The sequence below is a fragment of the Sus scrofa genome, chromosome 1, assembly GCF_000003025.6.
Source record: "Sus scrofa isolate TJ Tabasco breed Duroc chromosome 1, Sscrofa11.1, whole genome shotgun sequence".
Classification (NCBI taxonomy): domain Eukaryota; kingdom Metazoa; phylum Chordata; class Mammalia; order Artiodactyla; family Suidae; genus Sus; species Sus scrofa.
Window position 1 is genome coordinate 162,571,220 of NC_010443.5, and position 12,765 is coordinate 162,583,984.

The 12,765-nt window shown below is 40.9% G+C and overlaps 1 protein-coding gene across 7 annotated transcripts in view; it reads right to left on the reverse strand.

The window, feature by feature from the left end:
- The window catches only part of NEDD4L (neural precursor cell expressed, developmentally down-regulated 4-like, E3 ubiquitin protein ligase), a 372,463-nt gene that overhangs the window by 207,167 nt on the left and 152,531 nt on the right, over positions 1–12,765 (reverse strand). The gene's annotated exons all lie outside the window — the stretch shown is intronic.

Sequence of the window (12,765 nt, forward strand, 5' to 3'; positions counted from 1 at the left end):
CCATCTCGTGATTATTCGTAAGATAATAGCCATTCAGTTAGTTTAACTCTCAATCCAAATATCCTGTGCCGAAGACCTCATCAGCCACTGCATCTCCGCACCTGATGCACATTCTACTTGATGTTGTGTTGACCTCCCCTCTTGCCTACTTTTAATTTCTGAAACTATTTTTTCTCTTCTTTCTTCATGGGCATTTGTCAAATTCCAGAGTTGGGAAAATTTCATTCTAGCTCACTAACGATTTGAATTTGATCCCTTTTCTAGTGATTTAGTACCTTCTCCCTTTTGTCAACGTTCACATTACGGACTCTCAGGAAGATGTACGATATGCATGAAACCGCTTATGAAATGAATGTTTCATGCTACAAACATGACGGAAATCCTGAACCAATTTTCAAAAAACTAAAGCTCAGAAACCTATGTGATCCCCATGTATCACGACCTGTCAGTCAACATAATGTCAAATATCTATAACAAGAGTAACTTTCATCTACTTAGATGCCTATTCATTTACTTGGCTAGAGGTGATCCCAAGATACCCTGCCCAGTGAAAATGTTAAGGTTTCCATTAGTCTAAGTATCTAGAAATCAAAGGACTTAATCCTCTCTGTATTCTAGATAACCACCTGTTACACATACATCAAAAGCAAAAAAAAAAAAAAAAAAAAAAAAAAGACTTACCAAAAAAAAAAGAATCATCCTTAACCATTTCATAAATATATTAGTATCTAAAAAGTGGAGCACAGATGTTAATAAAGGCAATAAGGACTTTGAATTCAAAAAAGGCTGAATTCTTTTGTTTTCCTTTTTAGGGCCATACTCACAGCACATGGAAGTTCCCAGGCTAGGGGTCGAATCAGAGCCTACACCACAGCCACAGCAATGCAGGATCCAAGCCACATCTGTGACCTGTGCCCGAGCTTGTGGCAACAACAGATGCTTAACCCACTGATCAAGGCCAGGGATGAAACCTGCATCCTCATGGATCCTAGTTGGGTTCTTAACTCACTAAGCCACAATGGGAACTACATTTTTTTTTTTTAATTAAAAGTCATTCTTTGAAACTGGTTATTGTCTATGGCTAGAAGCAATGACTTTTTTTCATAGCAAGCTGAACTGAACTGGATTCACCTAAACTAGGATAAGATGTACTACTATCAATTTTTAGATCCTGGAAAAATTTCTTTAATTAATTATGCCCTCACAAGTTACAGTTCATAGTTGTTATTTTTCAAGTGCTACTAGGTTTTAGGGTCTGCTTCACTATTTATCTTCTCAGACAGTCTGGCAAGACTTAATTTATCTGAGGGATCAACTACCCAATGGAGAATTTCATTTAATTATATAAAAGGTAAAAAGAATTTGAAAAATGTTTCTACCAGTCATAGTTATTTTAACATTTACTAATTTGGGTGCATCTAACATAGTTTAAGAAAAAAGATCATCTGTTTCTTAGTATAAAAAGCTGCCCGCCTTTTTAAAAAAACTCTTATACATTTACCAACACTTAATATTATTATACTAAAATCTTTCCTCCAGAGTACTAAACCTCAGCACTGAATCTAGATAAATTATTACTTCCACTTTCCAAACACTGACCTTCTAAACTGAAATGTAAGAGAGACTGGAAATACTGAATCCAACAGTAGAAGGATCTTATTTTTATTATGACAATGATTTCACCATATGTAGTCATTTTGTGGATAATTTAAGGAGTAACTTCCAATTAAATTGATTAGGTATATACATTGAGGCCGAATATCAGTTATATATAGGGATATAGACAAACACACACTCCACACAGCAGTTAAAGCAAAGACACGAATTAACAGTAACAATAACAATAAAAATAATGGAACTCTTACATAATAACAAGTATTTTCAAGTCCTTAATATTGATGATGAGAAGATGCACACCAAATACACAAATTAGCCTAACAGAGTCATGAAACAGAAGGAAGGGCACTTGCCTGATAGGACAAGCATGATATAACAGAGAGAAATCCAGAAGGATGAAGGCTGTGCATGAAGGGGAAATGCAGGCAGAACTGACCAGGAAAGACCCCACCCCTGAAGAGATCAATGCTGAACCCCTTACGGGGGTGAGGTGGTCGGTGTGGGGCAAGGACAGGCAGATGCGAGGGGGTGCATCAAGGAGGGGGTGAATCCACTTTTTGGAAAGGACCTGCACCCTCCCCGTTGATAAACCATAGCTGAAGGCAGCCACTAGACCAGCACGCTCTAACTGCATTAGTCACCTGGGAATCCAATTAAAAGAAGACTCTGATTCAGTACATCTGGGGCAGAATGAGATTCTCCATCTCTAACAAGCTCCCTGGTGATGCTGCTGGGCTGTGGACCACATTTTGAGTAACGCTGCCTTCGAGGACGGCCTGGCCGGTGGAGGGCAGAGAGAAGGAGTTTCATAAAGATCATCACCTGCTGGGTGGGGCACAGCAGCGCTGGGCTCAAAGTTCTCCCCTCACTTCCTGGACCTCTGGTTCTCCACCCAGAACACAAGAGAGATGAGCACATCTCTAAGGTCTCTTTCTAGCTTTAAAAACTTGGGGCAGGAAGGGAGGTTTACAGCCTGAAGAGCTACACCTCTTAAATCTGGTATCAAAGGGGAGGCCATGGCTAGAACAAATGATGAGCTCCTGAGAAGCCAATCTTCTGCAAGACAAGAGAAAAGGAATGTATGTACTTGTCCCCTTATCCCTGCTGGAATGTTTAGACAAAAATACAAAATGATGTGCACACCAGGCTATTTATTGCAAAACAGTAGGCAAGTCTGGGAATAACCCCAATGTCCATCAGCAGGGGACTGACTGAATAAACCCTAGTAGATCCATACAAGGGCATACTACACAGCTGTACACAGGAATTTCTCTAAAACATTGTACTGAAGTACTCTATGCACCGATAATGAGTGAGCTCCAGAACTCAGCTCAACTTTTTAAGTGAAAAAAATAAATCAGGGTTCAGAACAGTATACATAATAAAACAGTATACATAATATACATAATATACATAATACATAAAATACATAATATACATAATATACATAATAACAGTATACATATAAAAACAGTATACATAATAAGTTGCTACTTCATCAGCAAGAAGGAGTACAAAATATATGCATACATTTGCTTGTATTCCCAAAAAGGTCAGTGGAGGGACAATCCCAAATCTAACAAAAAACAGTTACTAAGGGGACAGGAAGGGAAGGCTGACTTAATACACCTAATATGATAGTTCTGACTTGGTCAGAGTTTGACCCAATTAAAAACAGAAAAAACAAAGTGGAACCAATAAAACTAATAATGTATCAACTTGGTGGTGCAAATCATAGAGAGAAATATTATTTTACTTCTCTTTGAGATGTTTTCAATCCTACATCCCTAATGGGATATAATGCTAAGGTTAAAAGAATTACAAAGAAATACTAAACGGCAGTCAGCAGCAATAAGAATCGTATAATGTTAATAACTGTTGAAATTGGGTGATGGGATTTCATTATGCTGTTTGCTACCATGCAATTTTCTCTATTATTGTACAGTGTGAATAATTTTTGAGAAATCAATTTCCCAAGTAACCTTCTTTATCTAACATTAGCACATATGCAAATAGAGCAAGAATGAAAGAGAGAATTGCAAGCATGGGCTGGCACCAAAGCCAACTTCTGTCCACCAAGGTGAATGTCAATGTTCTTTGTTCTTTGTTTGTTTGTTTTTTAGGGCTGAACCCGAAGCATATGGAGGTTCCCAAGCTAGGGGTTGAATCGGAGTTACAGCTGCCAGCCTACACCAGAGCCACAGTAGCGCCAGATTCGAGCCGAGTCTGGGACCTACACCACAGCTCACAACAATGCTGGATCCTTAACCCACTGAGAGAGGCCAGGGATGGAACCCAAGTCCTCGTGGATCCTAGTCGGGATCGTTAACTGCAGAGTCATGAAGGGAACTTCCTCAATGTTCTTAATATAAAATCTACCTGTGGAGTTCCCATCATGGCTCAGTGGAAATGAATCTGTCTAGTAACTATGAGGACGTGGGTTTAATCTCTGATCTTGCTCAGTGGGTTAAGGACTCAGTGTTGCCATGAGCTGTGGCCTATGTCACAGAGGCAGCTCAGATCTGGTATTGCTGTGGCTGTGGTGTAGGCGGGTGACTACAGCTCTGATTTGACCCTTAGCCTAGGAACTTCCACATGTTGTGGCTGTGGCCCTAAAAAGACAAAAATAAAATGAAAATCAGGAGTTCCCATCATGGCTCAGTGGTTAATCCGACTAGGAAGCGTGAGGTTGTGTGTTTGATCCCTGGCCTTGCTCAGTGGGTTAAGGACCCAGCGTTGCCATGAGCTGTGGTGTAGGTTGCAGATGTGGCTCAGACCCTGAGTTGCTGTGGCTGTGGTGTAGGCTGGCGGCTACAGCTCCTATTCGACCCCTAGCCTGGGAACCTCCATGTGCAGCGGGAGCGGCCCTAGGAAAAAAAGGCAAAAAGACCAAAAAAAAAAAAAAAAATTAAATTAAATTACATTAAAATAAAATCTTCTGGGGGGGTGTTGCCTCCCACTATGAAGTAACATTCAGCATCTGTACAGATCTTACTTTATTTAAATATATTTTACATTATCTCATTTCGTTTTCACAACAAAATTGCAGGATGACAATTCAGCACATTTATAGCCAAGGTAATTGACCTGGACTGATTCAAAGTCAAGTTCTTCCAATCCCCACATCCAGTGCCTTTCATCCTATCCTCAGTACTCATACAACAGAGCAATAGGGTGGCGGCTGTGGGCCTGAGGGCACTGCCACCAATTTCAAGCAGAAAAATCCATGCAAATGTTTATTTACCCTATAATATATCCGTGTTGGTTTTAACTTGAAAATAGCATTTTTAATGACTTCAAATACAATAGACCCACATGTATATTTTCTGGCTTTATGAACCCAGGAACCACAATTCCTTATTTCAGTTCTAGAGGCATTGAATTACATAGCACTGCAATGAGACAGGGACATCTGTCATCCAGATGCCTTCAGAGACCCAGCAAAAAAAAAGGGGGGGGGGGTACATCCCATTGTCCAACCAGCACATTGCTAGTAGCATTCCCAGCCGACAGTATTTCAATTGGAACCTACAAATACATTTTCTGTTGATGTAACTTTTTAACCTGAAAATTCTCTTTAGTCTTTTAAATATACCACCTAGCAATGAGTCACTGCAATGGCAGGCAAATCAAAATCACATGATCCGGGAGTTTCCGGAGTGGCTCAGCGGAATCGAATCTGACTAGTATCCACAAGGAAGAAGGTTTGATCCCTGGCCTCGCTCAGTTGGTCTTAAGGATCTGACGTTGCTGTGACTGTGGTGTAGGCCAGCAGTTACAGCTCCTATTGAACCCCTGACCTAGGAACCTTCATATGGTGAAGGTGCAGCCCATAAAGAAAGAAAGAAAGAAAGAAAGAAAGAAAGAAAGAAAGAAAGAAAGAAAGAAAGAAAGAAAGAAAGAAAGAAAGAAAGACAAAAAAATTACATAATCTGGTTTGAAAAATTGCTCAAACCAATTTGGGCACATTTTGGAAAGATACACCTCATGGCTATCCTAAACAAAAGCTGAAAGGCAAACAAGGAATTCAACTTTGTAGCATTAGCCTATCCCAAAGAAAAAGGAAACAAAATTTACTACTGTTATCCTCTAACAAAATAACTTTTTTTGGGCTATGCTCATGGCACACACAAGTTCTTGGGCTAGGGATCTAAACCACACCACAACATCGACCTGAGCTGAAGCAATGACAGTGCCAGATCCTTAGCCTGCTGAGCCGCCAGGGAACTTCAACAGCAATTTTTTAAAGAAAAACTTTTAACCTTAGCATGTTTTACACTTATAGAATTACTGCAACGTGAGTTCCCCTACATCCTACATCTGGTTCCTCCCATTATTAACATGTACATTAGCATCATGTATTTGTCATAATTAATGAATCAAGGTTGGCAGATCATCACTAACTGAACTCCAGACTTTATTATATATAATAAATTATATTGTATATAATACCTTGTTTTTCCCTAATGTCCTTTTCCTGTTCCCAGGATGAAATTTTGGTTTTCTTTCCATTTAAAATTCAACCACAGAAGATAGTCCATGCTCCTGGGTTGGAAAAATATTGTAAAAATGGCCATACTACCCAAAGCAATCTACAGATTAAATGCAATCCCTATCAAATTACCCATGACATTTTTCACAGAAGTACAACAAACAATCCAAAAATTTATAGGGAACCACAAAAGACCTAGAATTGCCAAAGCAATCCTGAGGAACAAAAACCAAGCAGGAAGCATAACTCTCCCAGACCTCAGGCAGTATTACAAAGTCACAGTCATCAAGACAGTGTGGTACTGGTACCAGAACTGACACACCGGCCAGCGGAACAGAATAGAGAACCCAGAAATAAACCCAGACACCTACAGTCAATTAATCTTTGACAAAGGAGGCAAGAACATAAAATGAGTAAAAGACGATCTTTTCAGCAAGTATTGCTGGGAAATCTGGACAGCTGCATGCAAAGCAATGAAACGACAACACATCACCACACCACACACAAAAATAAACTCAAAATGGCTTAAAGACTTAAATGTAACACAAGACACCATCAAACTCCTGGAAGAGAACACAGGCAAAACCTTCTCTGACATCAACCTTACAAATGTTTTCTCAGGTCAGTCTCCCAAAGCAACAGAAATAAAAGCAAAACTAAACCAATGGGACCTAATCAAACTGACAAGCTTTTGCACAGCAAAGGAAACCATTAAAAAAAAAAAAAAAAAAAAAAAGACAACTTACAGAATGGGAAAAAATAGTTTCAAACGATGCAATGGACAAGGGGTTAATCTCTAAAACATACAAGCAACTTATACAACTCAACAGCAAAAAAACCAACAACCCATTGGAAAAATGGGCAAAAGACCTGAATAGACATTTCTTCAAGGAAGATATACAGATGGCCAACAAGCACATGAAAAAATGCTCAACATCCCTGATTACTAGAGAAAAGCAAATCAAAACTACCATGAGATACCACCTCACACCAGTCAGAATGGCCATTGTTCATAAATCCACAAATAACAAATGCTGGAGGGGTTGTGGAGAAAAGGGAACCCTCCTGCACTGTTGGTGGGAATGTAAACTGATACAACCACTATGGAGAACGGTTTGGAGGTACCTTATCTATACATAGAACTACCATATAACCCAGCATTCCCACTCTTGGGCATATATCCAGACAAAACTTTCCTTTAAAAAAACACATGCACCTGCATGTTCATTGCAGCACTATTCACAATAGCCATGACATGGAAATAACCTAAATGTCCATTGACAGATGATTTGATTCGGAAGATGTGGTATATATACACAATGGAATACTACTCGGCCATAAAAAGAACAAAATAATGTCATTTGCAGCAACATGGATGGAACTAGAGACTCTCATCCTGAGTGAAGTCAGAAAGAGAAAGACAAATACCATATGATATCACTTATATCTGGAATCTAATATACAGCGCAAATGAACCTTTCCACCGAAAAGAAAATCATGGACTTAGAGAACAGACTTGTGGTTGCCAAGGGGGAGGGGAAGGGAATGGGATGGATTGGGAGCTTGGGGTTAACAGATGCAGACTATTGCCTATGGAATGGATTAGCAAAAAGATCCTGCTGTGTAGCACTGGGAACTATGTCTAGTCACTTAACATGGAGCATGAGAATGGGAAAAAAGAATGTATACATGTATGTGTAACTGGGTCACCATGCTGTACAGTAGAAAAGAAAATAATGTATTGGGGAAATAAAAATAAAAATAATAAAATTCAACCACAGGAAAGCTATTTAAGCAAATACAACATATACAAGCATAAAGAACTAAAATGATGCCTCTTGAGGCATGCTAAGCCCAAGAAAAATGCAAATACCAGACAAAATCACCATCAAGGGTCAGCTCTTTGGAGTTTCCATCATGGCTCAGCAGTAACGAATCCAACTAGCATCCACTGAGGATGCAGGTTCAATTCCTGGCCTCGATCAGTGGGTTAAGGATCCAGCATTACTGTGAGCTGTGGTGTAAGGTTGCAGACACACCTCAGATCTGGCGTTGCTGTGGCTGTGGTGTAGGCCTATAGCTGTAGCTCCGATTTGATCCCTAGCCTGGGAAATTCCATATGCCACAGGTGTAGTCCTAAAAAGACTAAAAAAAGAAAGAAAAGAGTCAGCTTTTCAACAGACCAATCCTGACCTATAGCTACCGTCTGAAGAGAACTTACACTCTTCAAGTACGTAAAGCGTTTTCACGTATGAATGAGTTGCTGTATGAAGGACACCAACTCTAAAGTCAGTTTTAGGTACAAAGGCTGGTTCAGTCATACTAAACTGGTGTATCATTTAAACCAGGTCAATATACAGCTTCTTGGGGTCTGAAACTTACAAAACACTTCTCGGGGTACTATTTGGACCCACAGGTAGGTAAGCCACTGTCCTTATTCCCAAAGTTTGTTTGATCCAATTAAAGCATCAAGAAATAAATGCATGAAAAGTTAACCTTCAAGTTTTCCAAGAGCAAGGCAGGATGACAGCAAAAGGTGTCCAAAATGAACACCTAATGGAAAGTGAATGCCATAAATAGGCAAAAATTGTCTCAAGAACTGAACTGAGGGAGAAACCACATCAGAATGGTGAGAAAAGGAAAGTTAACCTTTCTGGGCTAGAGTTTAATCTCAAAATAGAAGGTGTTAGACTCAACTTAAGATCCCCTCCTGCATCTAAAATTTCGCAGTCCCTTATTTCTGTCTCCAACAACCACAGTGAGGTTAGCAACGGGGATGTCCCTGTCCTGTCATCAGCCACAGAGGGACTCAGACAACATGACCACAGCAGGGTCTTCCCGCCAGCTGCCCTGGAGTGATTTCCACCACAAATGAAGGGCTTTTCCTGCCTGACAATGAAAACTCCTTCTTCATGTCATTCATGCTATCAAGTCACTACTAAGTAAATGATGTTAAGTAAGACACTTTGCTAATAATTTGAACTTGCAGGAAACACACTGCATTGTATTACAGGTATATTATACAATTCACACGCTCCACTAATTTGTTAACTCAACCTGGCCCAATGGGGAACACTTGCAAAATTCAAACTTTTACTCCTTATGGATCAGCTACTCAGAGCGTTCAGATTTTCCACAGCAGTTCTAATGTTGCATGTTTCTTAAAGCAGTGACAACCTTGGCACTGCTGACACTGGCTGGATACTTCTTTGTGGTGGAGGGCTGTCTTGTGCACTGCAGAAGGCTGAGCAGCATCCCTGGCCTGTCCCCACTAAAGGGACAGTGAAAAATCTCTCCAAGCATTGCCAAAAGTCCTTAGGAGGGAGAAGGACAAGTCAACCCTGGTTGAGACGCACTGCCTAGAAGTAATTCATGATACATATGAATAAATATGATTCAGAGTTCTCTAGTGGCCTAGCAGGTTAAATATCCAGTATTGTCACCGTGGTAAGTCTGGTCACTGCTGTGGCATGGGTACTATTCCTGGCCCAGAAACTTCTGCATGCCATGGGCTTGGCCGGTATGTGTGTGTGTGTGTGTGTGTGTGTGTGTGTGTATGTTTATACATAATAATTTATATATTATAATAATTTGTGTTATTAATATTAATAATTTATATTAACAATTATATTAATAATCAAATTATATTATGATGATTTGTATGTTATATAATAATTTACATATATATTTCAATAGCAATGTAAGATTTCAACGTGGTTATTAAATAACTTCTTAAAAAGTCTTTTATTAGGCCATATAAACTATTATTTGTCTCAGAAAATACAATCACTGTGGATGACCAAAGAGGCAAAACTGGTTTTATGAGGTTTTTCTCCTCCATTGTTCTGAGTACTTGAAAAGCAATAAAAATGTATGGATTTGATAATTCCGTAGGAACAAAGAATAGAATCAAAGCTTAGAAACCATTCTCCATCCCAGCATTCTACAGTAAACATCAGATTCTACAACCAGAAGCCAAACCAACCAAGCACGAGACAGAAGTTGGTCTGGGAAAGAGGCCAAAAGGGACAACTCATGACCACTGGGTGCCACTCAACACACCCACATTCTGCCTCCAAGGACCACAGGGAACGCTGCCCAAAGATCATTTGGCCATCAGTGATAAAAACAGACCCCATTCCCTAGAAGAAAATTAAGGCTAGGAGAGAGGAAAGATCTAATGCAAGTAGGGGCTTTCCTTATAAATGCTTTTGGCAAAAGTATCAAGGTTTTTTATAGGTCACTCTGCTTAACTGGGGGGTGGAGTGGAAAGGAATATTTTATAAGCAACAGTGAAACAGGATGAGTAAGTTCTTAAGGGAAATTTGAGAGATTGCGGCTTGGTGCCACTGGATTTTTTTTGAAAACTGGTTTTGAAAGCTGTTTCTCATGATGCAAAAGGTCATTTCTCGTTTTTGTGGTTAGGAAAGCTATTCCTTCTCTTTTTATAGATGTCTGTATGAATGTGTAGAAGTCACCTCCACAACCCACTTATAGGTCAGAAGAAAATGGCTAATTCCACCCACCCCCAGAGTTGCAGGACCATGCAAACGCCTCTTACCTTCATGGAAGAATGCCAGCGGGCTCTCAGCGGAAAGAAGCCGAGGAGTGCAGATGGTTGCCAAGGTGGCTTTAAAGAGAACCAGAGTCAATACCTGTGGCTGGGGGATGCTGATCCCTCACCACCACCTGGACAGAATGTCCTAAAGCAGGCTCCACGAAAGGCTCCCAAGGTCGGCTCTGGTCTCAGGAGCCTGCAAGCCACCTAGGAACCTGCCACCACACTGGGTGCTCTGCAGCTGCTCCTTCTGCTGAATACCTTTGGTTCCACCTCAGCTGGCTCCCGCTGCACTCCCCCTTGTCCCTGCCCCAAGGGAAAGAGCACACATCAGGAGAGAACCGGCTGTGCCCAGCTCCGGCAGGTGGGCAGATGGCGGGCAGAGAATCAATCACACAGGAGGATCTCGGAGTTCAGCTTGGGTGGTGGTGACCGAGCTAAGTGCTAATCGTGGAGAAGAATCTTTTACATTAAAGATCATTAACCAGGGGCCCAGGCACCTTGGCAGGGCTGAGAGTTCACAAACTGCAAAAATGCATTTAGATGAAGCTGCCGCCTCCTGTTGCCAAACACAGAGTTTGGGTCATTTCGGGAGAAGGGCACTGCAAAGGCATGGAAGGGGCAGAACCAAACAGGGACGTCTCAGGAAGGAGGGAGGCATTTCTTGCCTTTCTTCGACCACTGCTCTCCACTCACAGTGGCAATTAAATCTCTAGGGTTTGTCTTTCTTATCCCTCGTGAGGTGTGACTGTCCCCTCACGGACAGAGGACTCTCTAAGTAAGGGAGTAGAAACAGGTGAAGTCTGTGGGATCTGTGCCTGTGACTCCCCACTTCTCCATGGAAACATCTCCTTTTAAGGTGATGGTTTCGCCTCCACAGTTCCAAGTCCCACACCAGAAGGGTGGCAATTCCCTCTTCGTTAAGCTGCTTAGCAGTTTCACCCACATCCAGGGAACCAATGCCACTCAACTCTCAGGCAAAACAAGAAGTCACCATCAGACAAAAAGGGTCAGAAGTTCAATTTCACATGTTACCAAGAGCTGGGTTTTTGAAGATTCCTGACAAGTGTTCTTTCTGACATGCCTCAGGCTGCTATACACGCTCAGGGCTCATCCTTTGTCTAAGGCAGCCCGAGAGTTTCTCATCATTTACGGACTCACCCCAAAGAGCAAGCACTGAACCCGGTTTTCCACTCCAGCATTACATAACTTAATTTTCCTCCAATTACATATTTACCACAAAGCATTATTTGTGACTAAAGTGTAAAAAAAAAAAAAAAAAAAAATGGAGGGCCGCACTAATTTCTGCTAGAGAGATTTACCTCAAATGGAAAGACAATAGATTCCCGGAGATTAATTTCTTTAAGTGTGTTTTTAATGACCTTTAATGAGAAGACTCTTTAACTTGGAATCACGAAAATACAAGTGCTGGTTTTCTTTCTTTCCTTCTTTCTTGTCTTTTAGGACCACACCTGCAACAGTTCCCAGGCTAGGGGCAGAATCGGAGCTACAGCTGCAGCCCTACACCAGAGCCACAGCAACGCCAGATCCGAGCCATGTCTATGACCTAGACCACAGCTGATGGCAACACCAGATCCTTAACCCACTGAGCGAGGCCAGGGATCAAATCTGCGTCCTCGTGGATACTAGTCAGATTTGTTTTTGCTGAGCCATGACGGGAACCCCAAGTGCTGGTTTTCTTTTCTCTTAAAGGGAATACAAGTTTCTATGTCTAGAGACTGAGGAATGTAGGGAAAAAGACAATGAACAATGATCTAATTGTTCAGAACTCAGTATTTATCCATATAAGAGCAAGACCATGTAATCCCTGTGAACGCAAGTGAAAACTAAAGTTAGGAGTCATGTGACTCATCCTCAAGCACTTCCTGTAAAGGTTATAAAACAAATGAGGAAGGTGTTTGTATCCCAAGAGAAAGACTAGAACAATAAAAAAGCAGACACCTGTCCCACCACTGGCTGCATTAGCTATGCTTTAAACTGAACTTAATACACAATTAAACCTAAAAAAAAAAAATCTTTTTAATAGAAGATGTCCTTATTTCACCTGGCGTTTTGTACCAAATTTCTAAACTCTGCA